We start from the raw sequence: 8005 nt of genomic DNA on the forward strand, positions 1-8005 counted from the left end.
ATGGTTTATTTTGTGCTCAATTGAGTGGATTTTATCAACTCTTTACCCACTTATTCATACTATTCGCATGTTTTACATTTGAGCCATGCGCGGCCGCATGAGCCATGCGGCCGCGTCACTTTTCCGCGACCTGTACGGACCAGAAAGCGCTGGAAGTGATTTCTGGACTGTTTCTGACCCAGTTTTCGGCCCAAAGGACACAGATTAGAGGCTATAAAGTGGGGGAATGCATCCATTCATAATCAGGCACTCATAATTCACTTCTCATGATTTAGATTAGTTTTGAGAGGGGTTCTCTCCTCTCTCTCTTAGGATTTAGGATTTCTCTGAGTTATCAAACTCATTGTTGATTGAAAATTGGAATTCATCCACTTAACTTACCTTCATAGTTAGAGGTTAACAAAGTGGGAGAAAAATCCAATTCTCATCACAATTGATAAGGATAACTAGGAAAGGACCTCCAGTTCTTATACCTTGCCAAAGGTTTATTTTACAGCTATTATTATTTTACTTGTCATATAATATATTCGCACCTTACTTCCAAAACCCCAATTTTACCTTTTTCATAGCCAATAATAAGAACATACCTCCCTGCAATTCCTTGAGAAGACGACCCGAGGTTTAAATACTCGGTTATCAACGCGACTATTTTTATGAAATTCTTTACTGGCAAAAATCTTAACGTCAACCCGTCTTCTTATTGATCCTTAGTGTTCCAACCGGGTGGCAGACAATCTGAATTCTCATTAAAGCAGCCAAACAACTTCCTAGACCCATTCAGTTGAGCTCTATACCAACCCTTGCGTTTAAACTTAAAGCTTCTAACCATAATGAACCTTGCAGGATAATTCTTACCACTGACTATCTTCCTCTTACTCTTAATGCCACAAAGAGCTCTAAGTTGATCATCCGTCTCCAGTAGCCCGTATTCAAGTGGAATTAGAAAGCTAAGGGATATGAATTTTACCCACTTGAATGTTGTGAAGGATGATGGCAACTTAGGGGGAGGTGTTTGGAATGAACGTGGAAGCTCCACTCCCTTGTGCTCTTCTCTGACAACTTCCACCTCTTTGCAATCTTCTTCAATATCAACCTCTTCCTCTTGGTGGCTTTCTTCCAATTTAATTTCTTCTTTATTGCTCACCAAGGGCATGGGAGGTTGTGCCTCTTCTTCTTGAATCTCTATCTCTTAATTAACCTCTTCCAAGTCTTCTATTATGACATGCCTTGGAGGTTGTACACCCTCCTCAACATCAATTTCAAATACCTTGGAAGGAGGCTTTATGACTTGAATTTCCCATGGAGGTTCTGCATCTCCTAAGTCTTCAACCACTTCTTCCTCTTTAATGGCAGGCACAGCTTCTTCCAATTGTTCTAATACAAAATTGTGCTGCTCACTGTCCACCGGAGTTTCTAACTTCTCCTCCATGCTACGTTCTTCATTAGATTTTCCACATGAAGCCATGGGGGTTTCCTGAGTGTCTAAACATCTGGAAGATAATTGATTTATTGCTTGCTTCAGTTGATGAAGAGTTGCATGAAATTGATCTACTGATTCTTCGAAGCGAGCCTGTGATTCTTGGGTTGATGAATATGGACATAGTGTATATTGAGGTGGTGGTTCTGGGTATGGTTCATATGGTGGTTGGTGTGGTGAATAAAGATTGGGGTCATATGGAGGTGAATGATGGAAAGGGGCTTGTGAGTGTGGTGGTTCATAGTTATGTTGTGAGGATGGTCTTTGAGCATACGGTGGGGCTTGTTGGTAGCTACTAGGCGGTCCACCATATCTATCAGCTTGGTATGCATTGTAGAATGGTCTTTGTTTGTGAGATCTAGGAGGGTGTTGTTGCCTAAAGGGTTGATCAGATCCTCTTGGCTCCGTCCATCTTTAATTGCTTTGACCTTGATGCATATTCCTGTTATAGCTTCCTCTTCCTGCAACATAGTTGTAACCAGACTCATAGCCAAAGGGGTGAGAGTTCATAGTAGTGAGATAAAATAAAAATAAAAACTAACAAAAAGAAAATATTTTGAAAAAGATATAATTTTTGAAAAAAAAATAAGATAGGATTTTGAAAAAGATATGATTTTTTTAGAAAAAGGATAAGATAAGATAAAAAATTTTAAAATCTGAAAAAATTTTTTTGAAAAATATTTACAATAACCAATAATAAGGCACACGTTTGCAATTCCCCGGCAACGGCGCCATTTTGAAGAACTGAAGATTGATGGTTTAGAAGTTATAGTAAACTCTCGTTGTAAGTATAGTTACTAAACCAAGCAATCAACCTTTCTTACAAACGTTTTGGTCGTCACAAGTAACAAATCCTTTTGAAATTGATAATCGAGTATTCAAACCTCGGGTCGTCTTCTCAAGGAATTGCAGGGAGGTATGTTCTTATTATTGATTATGAGTTTTGTAAATTGGGGTTTTGAAAGTGAGGAACAAGTAAATTAAATGACAAATAAAATAAATAATTAACTATAAAATAAACTCTTGGCAAGATATGAAAATTTGGAAGTCCTATCCTAGTTACTCCTATGAGAATGGAAGTTAATCCCACTTATTTAACCTTTGCGTAAGCAAGGGAAAGTCAAGTGAACTAATTGGTTAGATTTTCCGAGTCCTAGCCAAATCCTAAGGAAAGACTAGAGTTAGTGGAATTCCAGTTAATTAGCCGACATAACAATCAATCATGAATAGTTGATAACTTTAGAGCTTCTAGTTAATCAATTAAAGCCAATAATGTGGAAAGCTAAATTGAAATCATAAATATCTGGAATACCTCAAGTAACATTCATTCAAAGTAGTAAAATCTAACATGGAAAAGTTCATGAGCCAATTAGGCAACATAAATCAAATACAAATAAAAGCATTAAAGTATCTCAAAGTAGAAGAGAAACATAAATCATTGAACCTGGTATGAAGAGACAATCCTAATCCTAATAGAAATCCTAATCCTAAATCCTAAGAGAGAGGAGAGAGCCTCTCTCTCTAAAAACTACATCTAAATCCTAAAAAGTGAATTATGAAAGCATGTTGAGTCTCTGCATGTTCCCTAACTTTAATCTGTGTTTCTAGGCCAAAAACTGGGTTAAAATGCGGCCCAGAATCTTTGCCAGCGACTTTTATAATTCTGCAAATCGCGCACGTCACGCGTCTGCGTCGCCCACGCGTTCGCGTCACTTAGCCTTTCTCATACCACGCGTGCGCGTCGTCCACGCTTTCGCGTCGTTCGTGCAGCTTCCAATCCGCACGGTTGCGTCAGGCACGCGAACGCGTCACTCTGATTTCTTCCATTTCGCGCGGTCGCGTGAGCCATGCGACCCCGTGACTTCTCGCTGGTCGTCTCCTCAATTCCTTGTATTTCTTCCATTTTTGCATGCTTCCTCTTCATTCTCTAAGCCATTCCTGCCCTATGAAGCCTGAAACACTTAACGCACAGATCAAGGCATCGAATGGTAATAAGAAGGATTAAGATTAGCTAAATTAAGATCAAAGAAACATGTTTTCAATCATAGAACTAAACTAGGAAGGAATTGTAAAATCATGCAAATCATATGAATAAGTGGGTGAAAAGCTTGATAAAACCACTCAATTAAATACAATATAAACCATAAAATAGTGGTTTATCAATGTCCTTTATTAGATTTTTTTTAGTAAAATGCTATACATTCAACACTTTAGAATTTTTGGATGTTTTGTAATTTGTATTTGGTTTAACTTTTGTTGCAAATAAAAAAAATGGACGAAGAAAATGTTTTTTTTCTTTTTTACTTTAAAGCAGGAACAACAATTTTTTATATCTAGAAATGTAATTATTTATGAAGATTCCTTTCCATATAAGAATAATCAAATTTCTCATCAATTTAGATATGTTTCCAATTCTAATCAAAACACTAAACTTGCCTTATATAATCATGATCCTATAGATGTCTTTGCTAGCAGCACATTACTTTTTCATACCTTATATTTACTTCTCATTCAACATACATTGCCAAATACTCCTTCCAACACAATTGATGTTCAACCACAGCCAATCTTACTCATCTCTTTGAGTTTACTAGCAGCACTAGCATCACATATTATCCCATCATATGATGATAACAATCTAATTCTCAGCCCACTGATATTAATCCATCTCTTTCACTAAGAAGATCCCTTAAAGAAAGACACAAGTCAACATACCTTGATGATTATGAATGTATGCAAATTACTATCTCTGATAGCATAGTCCAATCATCATTCACAAAACATTATTCTATTTTCAATTATTTGAGTTACAATTTTCTGTCACTATCATAATCACACAAAGCCCTTTCCATTACAATTTTTACAAATTCGGAACCAAAGAGTTATGAGCATGCTATTTTGAATGATTGTTGGCAGAAAACAACCAAAGTTGAGCTTGAAGCATTGGAGAAAAATAAGACCTAAAAATTTACTACTTTACTGAAAGAGAAGCATGCAATCGGATGTAGATGGGTATTTAAAAACAAGTATAACTCTAATGGGACTATAGAAAGACACAAAATAAGATTTGTGGCCTAAGGCTTCACTCAAATATAAGGGTATGACTATTTTGATAGTTTTAGTCTTGTAATCAAAATGACTACTCTTCGTGTACTCTTAACCATTGTAGCTAGTAAGAACTGGTTTATTCATCAATTAGATGTGACCACTGTCTTTCTTCATGGTGATCTACCTGAAAAAGTCTATATGAATTTGTCTCCTTGTTTAAATGCATAACCAGGAATGGTTTGCAAACTAGAATGATCCTTATGTGGCCTTAAGCAAGCAAGTCGTCAGTGAAACTCTAAATTATGCTCTATCTTGATTGCTTCTGGTTAATCACAATCAAAGGTAGATCATTCTCTTTTCACCAAATCTTCTCCAATAGGTTTCGCTTCCATTCTTGTTTATGTCGATGATTTAGTTTCTGGTGGGGGATAACATAGAAGAGATCAAACGTGTGAAGATGAAATTGATCAATACTTTGTTCAAAATCAAAGATTTAGGCGAACTAAAATTCTTCTTGAGTATGGAAGTTGCAAGGAGAAAAAGGGGAATAGCTTTATATCAAAGAAGGTATTCTTTCCTAAAAGAGTATAATTTATTAGATTCAAAACCAACCAGCACACCTATGAATTATTTAATTCATCTCTCAAAGTCATTAGAAATATTATTGAATGATGCTAAGCCATATAGAAAACTCATTGGAAGGTTGATATACCTTACTAGTACCAGGCCTGACATAAGCTTAGTCGCTAGTATGTTAAGTCAATTTCTATATTGTTTCACGGATGAGCACTTCAAAGCAGCTTTACATGTGTTGAAGTACTTGAAAGGAGCTCTTGAAAATGGATTAGTTTTTGAGTCTGTTTGTGATTTATCCCTCCGTGGTTTCTCAGATTCTGATTAGGGTACGTGTCCGGATACCCGAAGATCAGTGTTCGATTTGGTGTCCTAAAAAAGTAAATAATAGCAAATAGTTGCTCGATCATCTTCGGAGACAGAGTATCGAGCAATGACTCTTACAACTTGTGAAAGAATTTGGCTTATGTACATCTTGAATGATTTCAAAATCAAGTTACCAGGTCCTATAACACTAATTTGTGACAACCAATCTACTAGATATATTGCGGCTAACCCCCTATTTTATGAAAGGATGAAACAAATTGAGATTAATTACCACAAAGTTAGAGAGAAAGTTCAAGATAGTTCCCTAAATCTCATGCCAATTCCATTAAGAGAATAACTTGCGGATGTCCTTACAAAGGCACTTTCACCAGATCCTTTTGAAGAGATATGTAGTAAGGTAGGAATGTATAATTTGTACATTCCCAATTTAAGGAAGGCTATTAATGTATAAATACATAAATACTATTAGTACTCCCAATACTCTTAGTTTAGTGGGTATTATGGGACACTAGTAAGTGACAGTTGTATAAAAAATATGAAGAGGTAGTTTGTATTACAACTGATAAAGAACATGAGGAAGTAACTAATATAATATATTTTTTTCTTCTTTTTTTTAGTTATATATAGCTGCACTTTTAGCCTTTGTAAAAAGGTGATTTTTTTCACTAGTACAATAGATATATTTTTCTCTTCTTTAACTTGCATAGCAGAACCTTCATTTTTACCAAAAAGTTTACAACTCAAAACAGATTTCATCAATACGTACAAGTAACAATACATGCGTTTGGTAAAATAGTTTTTAATTTAAAAATACTAAAATATAATAAATGATATTAATGTAAGAATAAAATTTAAATATTAATTAATATATAGAATTATATTTGACTTTTTAAAAAATATATTATTTTTAAAAATTACAAATACAAATATATTATCTTTTTAATTTACTAACATAAAATAAAAAATTTATACTTTTAAAAAGTATCTTATTAAAAATTTTTACCAAACTAAGTCTAAACTTATGTTCATATCATATTTTACTGCACAATACATAATTGGTCTAATAAAAATATCATAAAATAGAACAACTCAATGCGTAACAAAAAAATAGAGTATGTAATAATATTATTTTAAAAATAATATGTTATCAGAGATAAATAAATTAATAGGTTTTGTATTTTATTTTTTATAATAATCTTATAAAAAATAATGTTAATATTGTGTTTTTAAATTTGAATTATTAATACAAAATATAACAAATAAAAAATTAGAATTTGTTTGATTGATAAATAATACAATATTCTTTATTTAATTTTAACGTGTTTAAAGCTAAATCTTCTAAATACTAATAATAGTGTAATTAATTATGGCCTGTTCGGCACATTGAAAGGTTGATGCAGATGGGAACAAGCAAGCTAGCAATTATTTTTTGTATCTATCTATCCCAGCAAACCTGTTAAATCAGTTTTAGATCTTGCCCAAAAGTTACTTTTTCTACTTCTTATTCTTCCTTAGCAACTTCTCCAAGATTGTTCTATACTGCAAACGCCGCGTGTATATATGAATTATCAATTATATGGACAATTCTATAAAGAAGCTTTTGCATGAAAAGAATGAAAAAAAATTGTATAATCTATTTAAAAAAATTAATAAAAATAAAATAACATATTTTTAAATAAATATTTAATTATTCATAATTTTTTTTATTTTTTAACAATTTTTTCTCTTCACCGTAGTTAACTACGTGAATCATGTAGTTATCAGACTCTATGAATGAATACATGTATCATGAGCTCCATTATTTGAATAAATCATCATATTCGGACAATATATCTACCACATGTCTTAGTTATTGCATAATACAAACAACTTCATATTTATATCCAAAAGCCCGTAATTTGTATCTGATATATAATATATACATGTCTAAGCACATGTTATGCTCAAAAAATATTTATGATGGAGATTTTCAATATATATACTCCAAAAACGTTAATTAATACATAAATAATATAAAATCATACTTCTTATTATATAAAAATATATTATGCATATAAGTAAAATATATCAAATTTAACAAAATGATTTAGAAAATAATTTTGGTCCGAACTGAACTGGTTAATTCGACAAAAAAAAAAATTAAATATTGGTTGGTTCGACAAAAAAAATTGAGAACCGAATTTTTAACCGATCTAATTTCATGATCGTTTAAAGAAGGAAATCGATCAAAATCGGTGTGTACAAGAATGGATCTAGAAGGAGATGAGTAATGATTTGGTCCCCAAAATTTTAAAAAATTATACTTATATATAAGATATGTATATAAAGAAATAAAAAATATTATACAATTTAATAGTTTTATATATATTATTTTTTATTATGTGATAAATTTATATCTCAATTATTTAGCTTACGAATATTTTTCACTTAACCAATTTAATATCATACTTTTAAGTCTTTGTACTTTTTAAATTAGCTTTTATATAATCATCTCTATATCTATTTTTAAAAAAATCATTTGTTTTTAAATATTAACATATTTAACATTTATATTATTATATTATTAATAATGACTAACGA

The sequence above is a fragment of the Arachis duranensis genome, chromosome 6, assembly GCF_000817695.3.
Source record: "Arachis duranensis cultivar V14167 chromosome 6, aradu.V14167.gnm2.J7QH, whole genome shotgun sequence".
Lineage (NCBI taxonomy): Eukaryota > Viridiplantae > Streptophyta > Magnoliopsida > Fabales > Fabaceae > Arachis > Arachis duranensis.